The following is a 20,812-nucleotide window of genomic DNA, read 5'->3' as shown; positions in this document are numbered from 1 at the left end:
ATTCCTTCTTTTTTCTTTTTTTAATTTATATCGAATGTAGATTCGATTATGGAGTCTAATCAAAATTGAAGTCAATCATTCTATGATTATGATGATATTAAGCCTTCGTGAAAAAAATTGAGATATAATAAAGGTTAATAATTTTTAATAAATATAAAAGTAGAATCGATGCTCATAACAATTCTCTGATTAACAATATGATGAAAAATGTTAATAGACTCGTGGAATATTTTTGAAGGACCAATTCTAATCTTTCCAACTATTCTCGTTTTATTTCCGTGCATTGTAAAACGTAACAAAGGTATCAAAAATTATCATCTAAGCGTATCAAATACAAAACGTTTCGTATCAAGTTATTTCCATTTGTTTCACCAAGATGGTTCATTTGTTTCGGTTGCACGAGCACCTGACTCTACGCGATATGGAAGAAAATTGAAAGCTAAATTGGATTTTTTTCACTACGATTATCTACGACTCGTCAAGTTCGTTAGCTTGTTATGCCTTTCACTGGTTTGCCAATAATGAAAATTAAATTTTCCAATTAAAAAAAAAAAAAAAGAAAAAAAAAGAACTGTTGGAAACTTCATTGGAGGAATTGAAATTTTGAAGTAATTTTATTTGTTTTTAATTCTTAACTCTCTCTGAGAAGTTTTTTAAGACGAATCTTTCTGAGGAAATTCTAAAATTCAATTGAATTCATTTACGTTAATTCTTTGGATATACATAGCATATCCTTCGAAGTATACACAATTTTTTCTCAAGATCCTTTTTCTCTCTCTTTCACACTTTTCTACTTCCAACAACGAGTTGGAAATAAAATTTTTCTCTAAATCACAATAAAAATGTCATAAAAGTGATCCTAAAAGTTTTATTAAAATATTTAATCAATACAGCTTAATGTGCTTACTTATTTCTTTCGAAGATAAAATCTTTATTATCTCTTTTCGATCTAACAAATAAGTTATAAAGAAAATGTAATATAGGAATATTATTATTCTAAAAATAGTGATTTTATAGAGAGACTGATTCTACTTCTCGTTTTAATTAGCTACTCTCTATGCATTAGATTTGACGGTTCAAAGTTAAATTAGAAACGGAGAATCGGATAGGTTTTCCACGTTATAAGTGACATAGCATGTTACAAGTTGTGCAACGCTGTGTTATGGTCACTTCATATTTATAAAAGAAGATAGAGGTAATATCTTGTTCTCGATCTTTAACGCTCGCCCAGTATTATAAAATTTCTAATAATACTTTCGAATCTTATCGGAAACATCTTGAAATAAAAATCAAATTCATCGAAGTTATAAAAAGCCCATTATTACACAACATTTTTCTAATTTTATTTTCACTCGATATTCCTCCCCCAATCATTTAAAATATTCGGATATTAGAAAATTCTTCTCTGAAAAATTTAATCTCACTCTTCGGTCCTTCAAAATTTCCCCAACATCCTTGAACTTTCGAATTCTCCAAAAATCCTTTCATTACCCTACATCCTTCGAATTTTCTTGGATACCCTTAGATCTCACCCCTACAATCTCCTTATAATCCTTAGATTGACCTGTCCCATTGAATCATCCACAATTCTTCTAAGCCACCCGTGATCCTCGTCTAAACCGGCCCAATTGCTCGATTACCTATGATATTTCTTTTCCTCCTTTGTCTTCGAAGATTTATCGAATTCTCGTGTCACGAACTCGCCCCCTCTCTCTTTTCCATCGATCATAAAAAGAAAAGAAAAGAAAAGAAAGAGAAAATATTCTGGGAGAAGCCCACTCGAGGCAAGGGATTAATTTCGTTCCATCTATGGAACCTTGAGCTTGATCGGGGGAGGGAAAGGTTTGAACGAAGAAATTCGCTCGATCAACAAAGTCAACAGTTCACTCTAGGATCGGCACAACGATTAATTCCACCGCGAGGAAGAGCTCCGAGGAGGAGCGTGTTTTCTATCGCGTCGATCTCTCCCCCGACGCCGTTCACGCGATTCGTCTCGATAGCAAAGCGACCACCATCCCCCTTTTCTCCCCCACCGCGTAATTATCACCGGCTGCTACAATTTGCCACGGCAAACACGCCGTGCACGATGCACGTCCCTTTCGTTTCTCAACTTTTTCCACCCTTCCGCGAGATACTTGCCGAGTTCCGTCCTTGCGGCGGAAACTTTTTGCCAATTGCAAAAGTATCAGGGGAATTCGCTCGTTTGAAACTGTGCGAGGATGGACTAAGAGGATGTTGGGGAATCGAATCGTCGATTTTGTCGGATAATTTTCTAACGCTTGTCCGAGTTTTCAAATATAACGACTCTTACTGATTTTCAATATTTTTTTCGGTGTTTTTTAAAAATTCAAAGGCGCGTGAACGAAATTTGATAAAAAAAAAAAAAAAAAAGATGTGACAAAACAAATCTATAATAATTAATTATTATTAAATGCCTATATATGGTAAAAATTGCAAGTAATCTTTTTTTCAATATACACAACTCTAATCCCTAGACCAATTTTCGATCAAACCTGATCACGACTCGTTAACGCGTCCAAACGTGTCGATCGAGAGAAGAGACTGGAGCAAGGGAGAGTGGTGCATGTCACGGTCGATTGTTATTCTTGCCCGTGAATCGAGCGGAGGTGGGATTGAATAATCCCTTTGCCGACTCGTAAACAAGCTTCTACGTTGGGTTGGATCGAACGTGACGCGAGAATCTGATTAAGAATTACCGGATTAGATTCTTTCACGCTTCTATTTCGGTTCCTTGCTCATTCTCGACTTTGAACGATTAAGCTTCTATTTACTCGACGACTCAATTCCCCCCCCCCCCCCCCCCCCCTCCCGCGTGATAATAAAGCGACGCTTTTATTTATCCGTGAAACGGGTTTATTCAGATAATTTAAACTTATTCTTAAACGAGTGGAATATTATATTATATATATATAATATTATCTAGGAATATTCAAGGATTAGATGAACGTGAGATAAATTCAGAGAAGGTTTAAAGAAAAAGTCGTAGCAAAAAGTATCAACCGGATAATAAATTTTCTAGCAGATGTTGCATTATAAGAAAATTTAATTTTAAATTGGAAAAAAATGTTAAGAAAAAGGTTAACTGATAATAAAGATTATCATCCCTGGAATACCAATATAGATTAACTTTTTGTGTGCAACGGATATTACAGATGTTAATCTTTAATCCTTGGAGGGAAGAAATTTTATATGCATATTTCTCACGTTAATTATTTATGTTTATATATATATATATATATTTATTTATGTGTGTGTGTGTTTGTATTTAATATTTCAGAAAGTTATTAGATCGTATCTTATCTTCCAAGGACACATTTCCGTTTAACCTCGATATTCGAATCCTTGGAATTTCGTGCACGTTGCCCAATAGATTATGAATCAGGCTCCAATAAATTAGAATTCAACATAAACACAAACAAGCTTAGTTACACGAAACTCTACCTATATTTACCGTTTATTATTAGTACGTTATTTATCATCGATCCGTATCAAGTTACTTAATGATCACCGCTTATAAATAATGGAACTGACTCGTTACTCGTCGTGTGATCGATCAAAAATTCCCTTGGTCGAAAATTATTTGAACGGTTATCAAATTCAGCGACACGATTCGAGCATAATTTTATCTATTCGTTAATTCGTGAATGTTATAACGGGAAGAGTACCCGGCGTGTTGATAATCCGTGGATGCAATTATCTAAAAATGGAACCAGTGATAAGATTTTCGTGACATCATACTAAAAATTATTCGACGCAAACACTGATATTAGAAATCATCAATTTTAATTGAATGATGACAAAATGAATTTAATATCACGTTGCTACGTTTGATTTTTGTCCAAGTAGAATCTGTTTTTCAGTAGAATTTTCACAAAACGTTAATCCAAACTTTTGACAAAGTGTATATAATTCTTTGTAAGTTGATCAAAAGCTTCGAGTATTTTTAAATCTCTCTTAATCCATCGTTTGCGCATTTGTAACTCTAACTAATGCACGTTTTTTAAATTATAATTTACAATTACAAGCTCATAAATCTAGTATTTTTTTTTTAAATGGATTACCTCTCTCCAGTGCAATGATGCATTTTTTCGTATGCATTATTCATCAAAATGTTCACTTTCTATTTTAAAATTTAAATTCATACAAATCTTACTCGTCTAATAGCAACAAGATGTGTTTAATAAAAGAAGGACTTTTCATCGGGATACTTGAAAAAAAATTACGGATCTCTTGTTTCTTAAAATATTCACGAGAGAAAAAGTTTATCACGAATTCAAAGCGAATTTGTATCTTTATTGTTCTACAAGATTACCAATCCATTAAAAGTTGCGTTGACGCGATATTTCATTTTCTCTCGATAATTAAGCATTATTGAATTCTGCTCTTTATTTTCAAGAATTCTTTTCTTATCGAGTATACTTTATTTCAATATTTTTTATATCAAGATAATTTATATTATTTACAATTCTTAATAATTAAACATTATTTGTTGTTTTTTATCAACACAATCAGTCTTATATAAACTACTTGATCCTTAATAGCTCGAAACAATATTTCTGTTCCCCATTTTCTTTCCTCCAGTCACTCTCCACATTAAAAAAATTTTTCAACTAAATTTCTTCCATTAAAAAATTCCACTAAAAATTCGAATTTACCAACAACCCTATTTCCAACTTATCTTCAAAAATCCCAAAATCCAACATTCACGAGCTTCCAAATTAACCAATTAACGTTTAGAAAATTTACAATCAAAATTTATAATCACAGAAATCACGTTTATCCGCAACTGCACGAAATATCAACCTTTTCGCTCCTCGACTTTTTAAAACCTTTGAAAGATATGCTTCGACACGAGTACGTCGACACCCCGTATACGTTATAAATCGATCGATGACGATAATCGAGCCCGTATCACGCCCGTGTCCTCCGCCTAATTGCGAATCATCGATCCCAAGTCACGTGGCTCAATTTTCGGCTGCTTTCCTAATCGTTTGAAACGCGTCTCGCCGATAATTGCGTCAGTTTGGCTGCGCGATAGGTTTGATCGACAGACTGTCTCGGCTGAAATTAATTCTTGATACGCTGAGAGAGCCGATAGACGCGTCCAGGGATGGAATATATCGGGGAGATAAATTGATTATTTTCCGTCCGCGACTAGACATCGCCCTATGAATTTGGTCGAGACCTAACGTTGTGAATATTTATCCGTTAAGAGAAATCAGATGTTTTCTCTTCAGAAAGTTTGTCTTGATTCTGAATTAAAAAAAAAAAAAAAAAAATGAGTTTGAGAACGGTTTTGGTATAGTTTTATACAAACTTTAATAATTCTTAGTAATGGATAAAGGAATAATAATCTATTTTGCATTCTTTCTTTGTTAGAATTTATATATTTCAAAGGTAAAGATCTAATAAATCAAGACATTTGGTGGACATTTATCATGTTTTGTCCATGAATTTGACATAAAAAAGTAATTAATATTTTTCCATCATTTTCTTTTCAATTTTATCCAAAACTTCAATACATACATGAATATACATACGCATATATTCATATATATAACATTTTTTATTTATTTTAATATATACCCACTCTTGAAATATTGATACGCATTTCCGAGTCACCCTTTGAACAGAGTGGAGATAGACATTTATCAGAATTTCGTTGGCTGGTATCGATCGGCGAATCAATAGTGCTTTTCACTGGTGACTTGTCACTTATATTTAGATACAATCATGTTTTAACCATATTATTCGTATGATATTATCGAAAATCTGTGTATAGAAATATTAGAAATTTAAATGAAATGACTATCGATACCAAAAACAAAACAAAAAAAAAAATAAAAAAATAAAAAAAATAAAAAAAGAAAAAATGAAAAATTGTATATTTATAAATTGTTATTTTAATATTCCAGTCATTTAACGAAGTCGTGGAATGTAGGGCATTGTTGAATTTATCTCATTGTGTCCTTTTTTTTTTTTTTTTTTTTTTTATACACGTTTCAAAGAGATCGATATCTTCCTATACACCAATTGTTTTCTCTATAAATTCCTGTACAGCGAGGAACTATCTCAACTCGACTGTACACTCGACTTTTTCAGTTTAATGGAGTTTCTGAGGTAAACCCATTTATAGATTAAAATAGGTCATCATATACACGTAACTGGGTTGTTCTATTACGATATCATGCCGAGATACTATTCTAATTGGGCGTACATATCTAAATGGAGCGGGGATTTCTGTCATTTTTCGTGATAAATTGTAGCGATAACCGTATCAGGGATAAAATTATTAAAAGGGATCGTAATGGATTAATTAGACGAATCATCTTCATCGAGTGATCGTGATTTCAAATTCAATCGATGAAATTTCTATCTTTTCCTTCTTTGATGCATTGTCTCAAAATTTATTCTTTTTTTTTTTTAAGTTGTAGAATAAAAAATTTTGCATTCTTAAAGTGTATACCTTTCTACTACAGAATTTTTCATCAGTTTAAAAATAAAGAACTAGAGAATTTTTTATTCAAGACTCTTCTTTCAAATTAAATAAGTGACTAAAAAAATATTACCTTACCTGATATTCTAATTTCCACTTTAATCAATATTTATTTTTTAATCTCATTATACATCTTTTTAATATTCTGTACACATTTTATACTTGGAGAATATATTCGATATTGAATATAAAAAAAAGTAATAGGTACAAATAAATCTCTTCTAAAAAATAAAACAAATATCTATATAACGAAAAAAAAAAGTTAGGAGTGAGATATTTCACGTACCATTGAAAAAAATATTTTGTTTTTTTCTTTTTTTTTTCATTAAAATTCAACTTAACCCATTTTTCACCAAATATTGAAAATACTCTCATTTTCTATATTTTCTAAAATCTTTAAATCTATTAATTTTTCCACGATATTTTATTATCTAAAAAAGAATATTTTTATTATTCATTCAACCTTGTTTATGCCAAGAAGAATCTTATAAACCCATAAGGAATCCCGAATGGGTATCATAAATCTTTTTCCCCCAATAAATCCTGTTTCTGGCCTTTCTTATCTCCCACGTTTAATTCGTCACAAAAAAAAAAAACTTTTTTCTACGAAACATCTCACAATGAACTCTGTCGAATCGAAATTAAGGGATGGTAGCGATCGGTAAACAAAGTGACGTCGACACGAGGGTGAAATATAAAGTCCCACCCACGCAAAAAAGACCGATTTGATAGAGGGTGTTTTTCATATCATGATGCTCTGCTATTTGTCCTACGTCAATCGACGCTACGTGACTTTTTTCTGTTATTTTTGGAAAAAAAAAAAAAAAAAAAAAAAAGATTTATATCCTTTCAAGTTCTTCAATTTCAATCTATTCGATTAATATTTATTTCATTCTCTCGTCGACGATCGACGCGCATTTTTTGATTAATTAAATATAATTTTGAAAAAGAAAAACGAAATAGATAAAATTCTATAGAAACCAAAAAGTTTCTATCTTTCTTCTGTCGTGCTCGATTAATATAAATTTTGATTTTTACGTTAAATAATATAGATTTCTTGAAAAAGTACACAAAAGTAATACTTATTGTTACATAATTAACACAAAGTTTTACGAAACGAAGGGCCGATTAATGATTTTTGTTAAGTAAATAACAATGGAATTATTCCATCTTATCTCTTGATGAAAAATATTTTAATAAATTATTTCTTTTCGTCAACGAGAGAGAGAGAAATAACATTGTACTGTAAAATGTCAGTGTATTTTTCTAAAAGAACAAGGTTTACGACTAACAGCCCTAGGCAGTATAAACTATCGCAACTTGTTTGTGCAACTGTTGACATGCAACTTGTTATTGAGCTAAAGCTTTCAATGAAACGTCTGACTAAAATTTATATAAAAATAAAAAATTTGGAATCTCATATTTGTCATAGAATTTTTCATTCCTGTCCTACAGAAAATTCTTAATTAATAAATGATCAATCCTATCTTTCATAAACTTCTACAACATGTCATAATATATTCAATTTTATTTAATTTTCGAGAAATCATATATATATATTTCAATAATCTTAATTAATCTATTTCTTTTCTCCTCGTTCCATTTATAAAATATGATCGACGCGATTAAAATTTCAAACATGAATACCTTCTTCGTGGGATGTGATGCTCGATCATTGGATCAACGATCGTGATTGTCAATTGTGACGTCATTTAATCGCGTTATAATCGGGTTAAAATGCTCGATAACGTCGATGAAAAAGCTTCTGAAGGAATTTAAGAACGAACAAAAAAAACGGGTTGATCGGGGAGGGGGAGGAGTGGAGAGGGATGAAAGTCGCAGACAGAAATTCAATATATTGGATAATTAAGTTTTGATATAAAAAGCCTTGACATTTGTACAGAAACAACGATATTTCGTTGAGAAGAAGAAAGGAAATGTAAACGTTTGGAAAAGGAAGAGAAAACTGGAATTGGATGAATTTCGTTAGGATGAGTGGTTTTTGAATTGGAATCGATAAGCTTGTTTTCTCATCGTTTGATCTTTCGTTCCTCTTCCCTGATAGTTTAACTTTTCTCAAGAGTGAATATATAATGAAAGATATATAATGAAGGTATTAATAAAGATCGACGTGGAATTGGTGATAAGAGGAGAGAAGAACACAAGAACTAAGATAATACGATTCAATTTTTTGGATTAAAATAAAAATTAAAACTTGGAGATAAGTTTAATTCTTTTTTTTTTCTCGAGGGCTTTGGATATCTTTTTCATCGGTTAAACTTTAACATTTAACCCTTTTATCTCTAGGGAGATACCTATAGTCGCTGTGAATATTTTTATCCTCCGACAGGATGTGACTGTGGTATCATTTTATTATCTCTAACTATATCGGGATTATCTTTATTTAGCGACCATAATCGTAGCAGAGAATAATAAACTACAATAATAAATTATAAACTTATAATAATAAATTTTGATATTAAAATTAAGAAATTTTTTTAGAAGTTTGAATTATATTATATACATTATAAATTGATTAAAAAAATAAAGGGTATGTACAAGTACAAATTAATATTGAAAAATGTAGGAATTTATATCGCCAATTGCATTAATATTAAATAAAAAATTAACTTCAAACAAATTAACTTATCTCTCGCTATAATTCTCACCGATATAATTTCTCGTTGCATCACTCGCAGCACACCAATAACAGATTTAAAATCTTTCACATATTCTAAACCAGAAATTCACATATTTATTCTCATATTTATTCTCCAAATTCGCAATCTACATCAATATTAAAAATAATCTTCAAATAAGTATTTCATGTATTTCATCTCGTTGTACAAATGGCAAATACACAAAATAAATAAACATATCGCATCGACGCAGGTTTAAAACAGTTTTCCAAAATGGATTTCCTCACGTTCGTTCCCAAATTTGTTCTCCGTCCAAATAGTGTTCAATTCAGCTTACGTATTCAATTCCGATGAACAATCCGAAACAAAAGAATCATGTCGAAAGGCTTAGAAAGATTCAACGGAAAGGAATCCTTGGCAATATCATAAGTAACGAAGTTCTCTCTCGCTGCTTACACTTACTTTTGTCTATTATTCATCGGCAGGAGAACCGATTTCCGAAAGGAAAAAGCATTACGTGGCCCATTATTAATGCTACGATTCCTCAGGATTCTGTTCGATCGATCGTGCAGGACGCCAGCGCATTTTCATACTTGGGAAACGAATTTTTTTTTTCTTTTCTTTCTTTCTTTCTTTCTTTCTTTTTCTTTTTTTTTTTTAACTTGGACAGAAAAAGACAGGAAGGAAGCGTGGGCAGTTGAATAATTCCGCACTTGCACGAACGTATTTCTTGCATGAATACGTTATGTGCGCCACTTGTGTGTTCGACCGGTTATCGTTTGTGCAAAGAACATCATAGATTTGGCACGAATCCAAATCACCTCTGCCATCTGGCCAGAAACCCCTTTCTTGCAAACAGTATCCCTATTTTTCATCCTGTTTCTGATGGATAGTGATTACCAACGAACCGTTTCCCTTTTATCGAACAATGGGTCCCTTTTCAACCCCGATTTATACACCGGCCTCCGTTGTGCCTGCGTTAAATTTACGATCGAACAAGTTAATTCACTTGGAAAGTATTTTCTTTTTTTTCTAATTTTAAATCTTAATATCTCGCCAGTTTCTCAATTCGATAAAATATTTGTTTGATATATGAATTAAATTCAAATTAAAATTTGAATACATAATTTAAATCGAATTTAAAAGAAGATTCAAAAAGTAAAAATCAAAAAAAAAAAGAAAAAAAGCGATGGATATCCGAAATTCAATATCATAATGGGACACGTTTGAATAAAATAATTTTATAATAGCGGCTGGAATAAATGGAATAAAATAGTATATTTGTCCTCGATCGTTACGTGTAAAGTAATCATCTTTACGAGATATTGTCAGAATATGACGTTACGTCTCTCCCTTTTCAATCGGAAATTAATCGAATGCAGAAGAATGTAGAGCGTATCGTTCACAAAAGTGGCTCTTTTTCCAATAATAATTCCGAAATACCCTTCATCGATGTAAAATATTATTTGAAGTGGATGCTACTTCATTCCACGTATCTACAAAAGGCAAATGCATTATGTATGCTCGGTGAAGTATCATTATCGCCTCTAATCCCGGATGCGCCACTCTTTTACGATTTCCTCTCGTTAAAAATTACTAAACTTCTGTTTTCCTTCATGCAGACGGAATCCACAATTGTTGAAATATTGTTTTATTAAAAAAGAAAAAAATAAATTTTTTTTCAAATAAGTTTATTGTTTATTTTGTGTTCAATTGCATATAATTTAAATATATCTAATAATTCTTCGTATTATAATAATTTTTTTTCTCGTTTGTAATTTATTACTTTTTATTCGTTTTATTGTGTATCTTTCTCGTTCGAACTGTCATGTTGTTAAAAAATATATCAATAATTTGATGTTTACCCTTTCAAATTGTAGGGTGAAATTTTATTGCGCGTTTAAAAGGCCCAAGGTGACCTTCGTATCTCGATAAAAAGGCCAAGTATCAAACAAATGATTGTTGCGTTCCCTTTGATATTATATGACCTTTTTTTTTTTTTTTTTTACGAAATATTCTCTCGTGTAACAAACAGTTTACGACTAATTTAAAGCAGATTTAGGTGAATCACCTTGCAACACGTGTGCATTTTGATTAATATTGAGATATTTATGAAAAAAGTGCAAAAAAAGAAAAAGAAGAAAAAGAAAAGAAATTATTCGAAAATAATTTAATTTATTTAATTTTAATGTAAAATAAGATAAAAAAAAGTCACGTATTTAAATAAATTCAAATTACTCTTATTTTTCTTCTATTCGTTCATTCATTGCCAGTTTCATAACTTATCTCTCTCAAAAATAACAATATCCGAATTCGTGGATCTTTCCAAAGACAAAATTCCATATAAAATTCCTCAAAATTTTTCCTTCGATTTTTCATTACGTTTCATTATCCCCAAGTTACGCAAAAAAGAAGAAAAAAAAAAAAGGAAATATAACAAAACGAGTATCTCGTATCTCCTCCCCTTTATATTACGTCCACGAGAGAAAATGTCTTGTCCACCGTCGGTGTTACGTCCACCAAGGGATGCGCAAATTGTTAAACCTATTCCCGCAGGGATGATAGAATTTCGACATCGTCGACACGATGACCTTGACCGCGGTTATCGACCATTTCGTTTCCTTATCAGATCGAGAACGTCCTTAATATAAGCCGGCATCGCTAAAACACGTTTCGTTTATGTTATACGCCAATGTATAAGCGAAACGCAAATGAGGAGAAGTCCTTGCGCGAATTTAATTGCGAAACTCCATCGCATTTATAGTCCATGGCCGTGACGAAAATCGGTTTGATTTCCATTGATATCGGGGAATTATGTGGAAATCGGCTTTCGATTCATTCGCCATGACCAAAGGGATCATAGATTGGGGTCGGAACCGGAGGATTTGTAATGAGAATGATGGAATTTATGCGGAATTAGAATGATAGGCGTAATTGCACTCGGTGTATTTGAAAACGGGGAGTAAAAATATTTACACAGAAAAATATTTTAGAGAGAAATTCCTTTTTTAATTGATCTAATTAATCAATCAATTTACGACGAAAGTATATTCTTTCTTCGTAACTTCGTTGTGAAGAGGATACAGTGTGTCTATCTCATTGGAAAGTAATATCGTATTGATTAAGTATAAATAATAAAGTACCGAGATATTTTAGGACGGAAGATGGAATATTTTTGTTCCTTTTGAAACCAATATGAAAAATCATATCAAGATATAATAGATCGATTTAACAATTTAAAATTCATGTATTTACCGATTTACGTGTCATCGAAATAGAAACTATAAACCTGTTCGTGAAACGAAAATAATAAAATGTAGAAATGTATATCGTTTCGTTGAGATATTTCGTGTATGCATAAATTTGAAAATAAGCAAGAGAATTACCGTGGCCGCTGAAATTCAGGTTGGAAGAAAGACGAATATTACAACCTCTGTGAAACTTCACGCGAATATTAATCGTAAACTTAATTGTCCAAGAGAGAATTTACGATGTTAGCAAAAGTGTATGCAAGCTGACTCGGATCGTTTCGACTGGCTTACCTCACCGCGCTGCACGTTACAGCAGGAATAATGTTTCACACGAAGTGGAAGATTCCCGTATCTGTGTCATAATCGCCAAGATTGACGGAGGCATGCCTCGAGAATTAATTGGAAAAGAAATGTGCAAGTTTGTGCAAGTTAAAATGAATCTCCCTTTCGAATAAAAAAGGAATTATGCGATCGTGATAAGTGGCGACTCTCCTCCATTCGACTCTCTTTGACCCAATGTTTCACTCAAAGAGAGAGAGAGAGAGAGAGAGAGAGAGAGAGAGAGAGAGAGAAGGGGAGAGAGAGATTGCTCGAATTCAAGAGAGAAATTTCGAGAGGAGAATTTTGGAAAAAGAACGATAATTTTTCCCTTTCGTCGAAAACTTTCTTGGAAATTAACATTTTTTTTCTCTCCTCTCTCTCTCTCTCTGTCTCTCTCTCTTACGGATTACACGGATATATTTCATTTCAGGTAGAAGAGGGGGTTTTAAGTTTTAAACGAAAAGAAGGTCAGATATTTATGTAACCCGGGTTTAAGTCACCGGGGTTCACCACGATGAATTCTAAGCGAGATGCAGTTTAGTCCCAAGCGTCTTGTAACCTTGGATAGTTTCGAGAAGATCTATTTGGTTATACGGAGGATGAATTCGCTTCACGGGAAAGTGCGGGATGAAGCGTGGATTAGGAGAAAGGAAGGTCGATCGATAGCAAGAGTTTTGGGGGAAGATGAAATCTTTGGTAATTGATACTAATTGATATCAAGTCTTAGCGAATTACCACTGTGAAAGGCATTGAAATATATCGTTTCAAGACTTTTATTTTTTTAAATAGATAAACGTAAAAATTTCCATTATTTCAAATTTCTTTTTCGCCCAAGAGAATTCTCCTACGAAAATCTATATCAAATAATTCCAACAGTTTATCTCATTAACACCGTTAATGAAAATCAATAAACCTATAATTCTTAATGTACGAAAAGATATACGAATAATTTCGCAAGGATTAACATAAGAATACAATTTTTGTTGTTATACCGATAACTGATCAATCGATCCAAGGAAAAATAATAATATTTCCGACAAATGAAAATTGACGATGATTAGCAAAAGTGGTTTCAATCATTTTCCATCCAAACGAGCGTTTATGTTCGTTCAATTATTCAAAGTCGATAAGCGTTGTTGCGTGCTCGAGTAATAGAGTGGAGAGAGAAAGAGAGAGAAAGAAAATAAAGAGAAAGAGAGAGAGAGAGAGAGAGAGAGCTAGAGTTGACATATCTCAATGAAGCTCGATCATATTATCGCAATTTAATACAGGAGAGAATGGATCCATCGTGGAAATGGTAATCGAAGCGCAACCGGCTTTGACACGGCGATCTCGAAAATTGTGATCATCGAAAACTGGGTCACTTTCGCTTTGAATAGGCTTGACCGATTACGAGAAGAGGCCGAAGGAGCGTCAAGCGTCGAAATCTGCAGTTGAATAGGGACTTTAACGTTTACGGTTTAGATCAAATGGGTGTCCATAGGGGCGTGATAGATCGACCGGAAACGGAAATTGTAACCACTGTTCTCCGTTGACACACCATTTGCCAATGAAACTATCCGGGCTCTGAGCATCGAACGACCATGTTTACCTTTGATCATTGAATTATACCTATTTGCAAAATTTCCAATCGTTAGCTGCGATAATATACATCATAAATGAACAATGTTGGTTTGGATCGTTCGAATCCAAAGGATAAATAAATATTAATATGATGATCAATGAGATTAAATATAGGTAAATTATTTTCTCTTAATATTCTCCCCTTAAAGCTCTCGTTAAGATTATTAAGGAATTAATTAAAGATGATATCTAGTAGGGTTTTTCAAAAACCAATCTGTAACAGTGTGCGTAACATTGCAATGATTAATAGATATTTCTAATAAATTTATGCTTTTAAGTTAGATTAGAAAAAAAAGAGTTGATTCGAAAAACGATCTTTGTGATTTTCCTCGAAAATATGTAAAAGCACGATTAATATCTAATTAAAAATTAGAAGGCAGTGGTTTTTCGGAAAGATAAAAAGGAGCAACATGGTAAAATTTAAATTTTCACAGCAACAAATCACGAAAGTAAAAGAATATAGCCCGCGCGACGTTTGTGGAAGCGAATTTTTTATGCAGACGGTGGACTTTAATTAAAATCAAGTCACCCTTGGAACAATCTGTTCCTAAATTTTATCCTCCTCGAAAATTGGTATACGCAATTTCCACGACAATATTGAATTTCATTATCGTAATTTTATCGTTATACGTGTTATTTATTTATCGCGCCATTTATTCTGAACGAAGCGTAATGAAAATTGCCACCACCACGCGAACGACATTGGATCAAATCGATCGTTCGATTGTACAAAAAATGTCGGGTTTACCATTCAAACCTTATTATATCCCGATAACATATCTTAAACATTTTTTCGTCCATCTTTTATTTCTTTTCAAAAAATATTCTTAGAGATATCCAATCCTATCGATCTTTATCTACGTGTAATATCGATCAATGAAAACAAATCTTATGTAAGATTCAATAATATTATCACAGTAGACACAGGATACATTTCTCTGTTCAAGAGAAAACCGGAAATCATCCGCGAGATTTGATCATACGTAAGTTGTACATTATACATGTACATAATAGTCAATGAAGAAAGAAATAAATATATAAATTGTACATAATTATGTGAATTAAATTTAATTAGAACGTTCGCCGCAAATTCATTCAATCTATATATTTTTTCTTCTAGATTATTATTATTATTATTATTCTAGAAACACATCTTCGATCCACATTCCATATTTTCATCTCTCTTTCCCCGTTTCAATAAAATTACCTCGTTAAAAAACATAGGAATCACAATATTCTCCAAACATTAACAATCCTATCGCAATATCCGCGAATTTGCATAAAAAAAATCGAACCGCACAACCGAAGCAAATTCGAAAAACGAACCTTTGCTTGTTAAAGATCGAAATTCCGTCGAAAAATCCTTGTATACAACACCGGCCTTGTATACCTCCTCTCCACAGCATTCCATGTTTTCCCAACACGTATTATAACGATCACACCACATGATCGAGCCAACCTTATGCACCGTGTGACCATCAAACCGGAAAACGGACGGGTCGGATTAAAAGCGCATTCTCGTGCGTCATCCGCCGTTGAAAATTCGCATAATCTGCCCCTGGTGTACACGTGATTTAACCCTGACGCGTGTGGCGCATATGCATGCGCGACGATGATGAAAGAGGGGATGAAACGCGAGGGGAGGTTTTTTTTTTTTTTCAATACACGAAACGTCGGCGCCGCGAGAATCCCCGACTTCGTCCGCGGCTACTTGTTTAATTGACCTCGATGCGCAAGTTCAAACAATACCTGTTACGCGTTAAAACTGGAACGCGTTTATTTTCGCGCTCGATCCCGCCCGCCTTTCCTCGCCGTTTGACGCTCAACAATCGGCCGTTTCGTATTTCCCGCGCCTCGAAACGCTCGACACGCTTTCTGATTATTGAAACGTCGATCAGGCAACGGTATGCCTGATCATATGTTTGTTGAATGTTTTCGTTACTTGGGTAAAAAGTTGCTTGGGAAGAAATATCGCGAGAATGATTTGTCGACGAGGATTTTGAAAATTGTCGATCTTGAAACTCTCGGCTCAACCGTATTTTTCATCCATGTATTTCAAATTCTGATCCTATTTATTTTTATTATTGAAATTTTCAATCTTTAATTTTAATCTGAATTCGCGAGTTTCGAAAATATGAATATTAATGCGGATCGTTTTATTTTTCCACGATATATATGTATATTCTTCGTATAGAATTTTTGCTCGTGAATTAAATTAAACAATGATAAAAATAAACGATATAATGAAAACATAAATAATTTGAGAAATTCGTGCAAATTCTTTTTTTTTTTTTTTTTACGTAGTTTGTATGCCATACGTATAAAATAGTAACTTTGGAAATTTAGTAATCAACTTGTTAGCAGGGAAAACAGATGAAATATTTCCACGGAAAAAGTCAATTTACGAGGCTGTATATTTCACGAGTTCCAACGAGAGGATAACACAGTTGTTCAAAATTCGTATCGTATTTTTAACAAGGATGCCGCAGTGTATCTTTGATCAAGTCTTTTTTCAAAATATTTTCTCAATCTCTAAAGAGGAATTTAAATTAAATAAAAATTAATTTACAATCAGAAATAAACGGTGGACGATTTACAAAGGAAAAAGAAACAAATTTTATAAGATTAATTTTATAAGATAATTAATATAATAATAGATATTTCTTGGTGATTAATTTTACTCTTACTCCATCCATAAATTTAATAGTTGAAGCATTCGTGAGTTTGGATTTACGATACCGAATTAGACAACAGAGAATCGCCTGTTTTGAGGAATGAGGGTTAATAAATCATTCAAGCTAAGTTTACGGTTAATAATGAGCGTGCAAGAGTGGAAGTTGATTTATCGTTAAACATTCCATCGATCATAGATATTGCATTCGTGCATTTTGCTCGTTTATCCGCTTTAGATATTCACAAAATTAGGAACTACTTGCAATTAGTAATGGCTCTAATGGATGTACAACACTTGGGTGCTGGGTCTTTATGAAAAGCAAAACCGCAAAATCAACGTGACAAGATAGACCAAAGTCTCGACATTGAAAGCGTGCTTAATGGAAATTTCGACCATGAGTTCAATCATTTAATTATTCCTTCATATAAATCATTATGTATATGACTATGTATTATTATTACGTAAATTAATCAATTGTTAATCGATGCAAGAAATCATAATATAACAATGTTTACGTATCATTTTGTGATTTGAATTTATCGAACGAAGTGTTTTTTTTTTTTTCAATATATACGTTCTATATACATTCAATCAAGATTCGCGAAACTTTGTGTGAAATGTTAAACGATACATCGACATGTGGAATTCCAAATAAATTTCCAATCCATACCAATTTATAAACACTAATGCTCGATGAATAAATCTTTCTGATTTCGTGTTTATTTAAGTTATTAAGTTTATTTAAAATTTCACTTCAAAGTGTATTGAATTCATTTGACCACAATGACGAATAGATAAACAAATTTATCAAAATGACGAGTACCGGATATTTCGTTTTTTTCAGACAAAATATATTCTCGATATCTGTTCATTTTCATCGTATCACTTCAATTACAAATCACGTACAACATGCGTTTTATACAACTAATGTATTAATAAAATTTCTACAAATCATTATGAATCATGTTAAAGAATTCTTAACGTTATCCATCCATATTCGATCATAAGATCGTGGAAAAAAAGTTTATCATATTAAAATTATATATAAAAAAATTATAGACGCCAATAATTTTTAAGAATAATTCTTCCAGATTGTAATTATGTACACAGTGAAATCTTTCTTAACAATAATAATGTCAAAATCACGATCGTTCAACTTCTGTGTAATTCGGATTCGAAATTTGCAATACGAGCGTAATTATTGACGATAAACACGTACGATTCAACGCTTGGAGCGACTTTCTGACCTCGAAATGTTGGCAAAGCTTCCACCTTTATTGGAAGCGCTGGTATCTAGAGAGATGGAACTCGAAAGAAAATGCGCTCGTCGTCGCGACGCTTCAAAAAGTCGCAATTTTCCGCTTCCATGCATCGGAAATGCGACAAGAGAACGCTTTCGATGGGTGTTTTCTCTCTCTCTCTCTCTCTTTCTTTCTGCACATGATCAGAGAAAAATCGAAGGATAATATAACAGCCTTGAACGTGGCATTGGTAGAAACTCGTTAAAATTTATTCGCCATCGAACTTTTCGAAGAAACTTTTCGAAGATCTCTGTATTTTTAATTTCGGGAATTCCTAATGGACGTGAAATTTCTTTTTTAAATAACTCGAAGTTGGTGAAGAAGAGAGAAATCGAATAATGAAGCTTGGAACATCTAGTATGAAATAATATATTGCGCGGCATAAATATTGAATTATGGTAAAACACAGTTGGTCCTGATAGCAGGCATCTGGATATCACATTGGATATTCGATATATTTCATGAAAAATTGGATCGCATTGAATAAAAATAACTTCGTATTTGTTGTTTCATTCTGTCTAATTGTTTTAAAAAAATTTATTTTCAAAAAAAAAAAAAATCATATATCAAAGATCAAATTATGAAATTTTAAAGAGGTCAGAAAAATATATAATTAAAAAGAATATTTTTACGCGATATATAATAATTATTGAGACGATGAGTCTTTTCAATATCTATGTCATTGTCATTACGTTATATTTATAATGAAGTTTAGTTATTTATTTCCACGAATTATCCATGAAAAATAAAAAGATGTCATAAAAAAATATAGAATATCTATGCAACAAAGTTTTTTTCCTTTAATTATTATATAAATATATAATTAGATATTTTCGATCATGTGCATATATCGATATCTACAATGGTTTGAGCAGTATGTATTATAACTTATAGAATACATCCTCTCTGCAATATGATTGTAGTTCAAAGATTTTTACAACTTTGACTCGCTCCCCTTTATGACAGTTTGATCAAGGTTCAAATATAAAAAATCCGCGAGAAGAGAAAAGCACATCTTCCTGGCAAACGGAAGAACGAATCGAACAGATTACGCAATATTTCCCCTGCACCTGACTTTTCCTTTCGATTTTTATTGGCTATTGTATCTAAAATTGAAGAATCGAAAACAAATCGACAACGTGTCTCGAGATCTTATTATATACACCATCCGCATGGAGAACGATATTTTATGGACGAATGTTTGATTCAATAAATTTCGTGCTTTGAATAGTTTGCTCTTTCTCGTGAAATAAATTTGATAACCGATAAAAGTTTGCAAAGAGTTGAAGTGTTTGCGAAGTTCGATGCCATTGAACTGGATTTCTAACATATGGTAACATACGCGTTTCAATAAAATTTGTTGATTTTCGAATAACTTGTTTTACGATTTATAAAATCGTTTCATTGAAAAAATAAATAATGCATAATTATTATATTCTTTATTATTTACACATGACATTTTTCAGAGAAAAGGGTGACACGTGACTAATTTGCGTAATTTAAAACAGAATTTCCATATTTATTCGAAAAGTTTTGCAAATGTTCCGTCGAAATTTCGATGTAATGATATTCTTTTGCAACTATTACACGTGTTGAAAATTTCCAAGCTAGTATTTAAATATTTATAATGGAATTTATAACAATATCATTAACTTTTAATATATTGTCCTACTTTTAATAATTCCATCACGCGAAAAATTAAAAAAATAATTCGTATCGATATATTCCTAAATGTCTATTTTTAAACTACTTAATTAGAAAAAGGAAATGTAAATTTTTACATTATGCGAGAACAAAAACGTATCCCACACTATATCAACCCACTATATCGGAGAAAAAAAAATTATGAACTCTGTTCTTAAATACGTTCATAAACGTTTATAACGTTGCCAGTAATATTATTAAATAAATCAAACATCGACCACTGTTCAAACAATCCCTCGAAATTACGTTCAATCGTTTTGTTGTTAAAACAAACGAAACCTTCCTTCAGAAGAGAAAGTCCATTTAAAAAAATCCATCCACTCTGTGTTTATCCGTTTCGTCACCTTGGTGTACGATAATTTTACTCGACTCCTCGCGCTGCTCGATAAAAATCAACCCGGCTCCACTTTCCAGGACAAATCACTCGGGCAGCCTTCGGCATTAAGCTGCTTTTCGAGCGACCAGCTAAATTGCCTGCCCCTAAATAGGCCGAAGCATTAAAAGTTTCGGTGAGTTTCGCGCGACGTTCTTTTCCCCTGAACGATCTGGGTCAAGGTTGACGAACCCTATGGTCTCTAGGAGATAACCCTTGACGAAAGTTCTGACGAGACAAAGAGCACTCTTCGCAGTCGAACCACGTCTTTTAAACCAAATATTCTGTAAGTTTTTTTCTTTCTTTCTTTTTTTTTTTTTTTAGCATTTATTTTTCTCCCGAAATTTTAAAAGATTTAATTAAACGCATTGAAAAATAGAAAATTTACCTTTGAAAGAGAAATTTTTCT

At 32.4% G+C, this 20,812-nt stretch overlaps 1 protein-coding gene across 1 annotated transcript in view; it reads right to left on the bottom strand.

The window, feature by feature from the left end:
* The window catches only part of LOC100868058 (uncharacterized), a 92,202-nt gene that overhangs the window by 36,668 nt on the left and 34,722 nt on the right, over positions 1–20,812 (bottom strand). The window lies entirely within an intron of this gene.

Source organism: Apis florea, unplaced genomic scaffold (genome assembly GCF_048593485.1).
Source record: "Apis florea isolate Af1SG1 unplaced genomic scaffold, ASM4859348v1 contig_2350_pilon, whole genome shotgun sequence".
NCBI classification, from domain to species: Eukaryota; Metazoa; Arthropoda; class Insecta; order Hymenoptera; family Apidae; genus Apis; species Apis florea.
The sequence above is the reverse complement of the archived record's forward strand: the minus strand, read 5'-3'. Positions and strand labels throughout refer to the sequence as shown.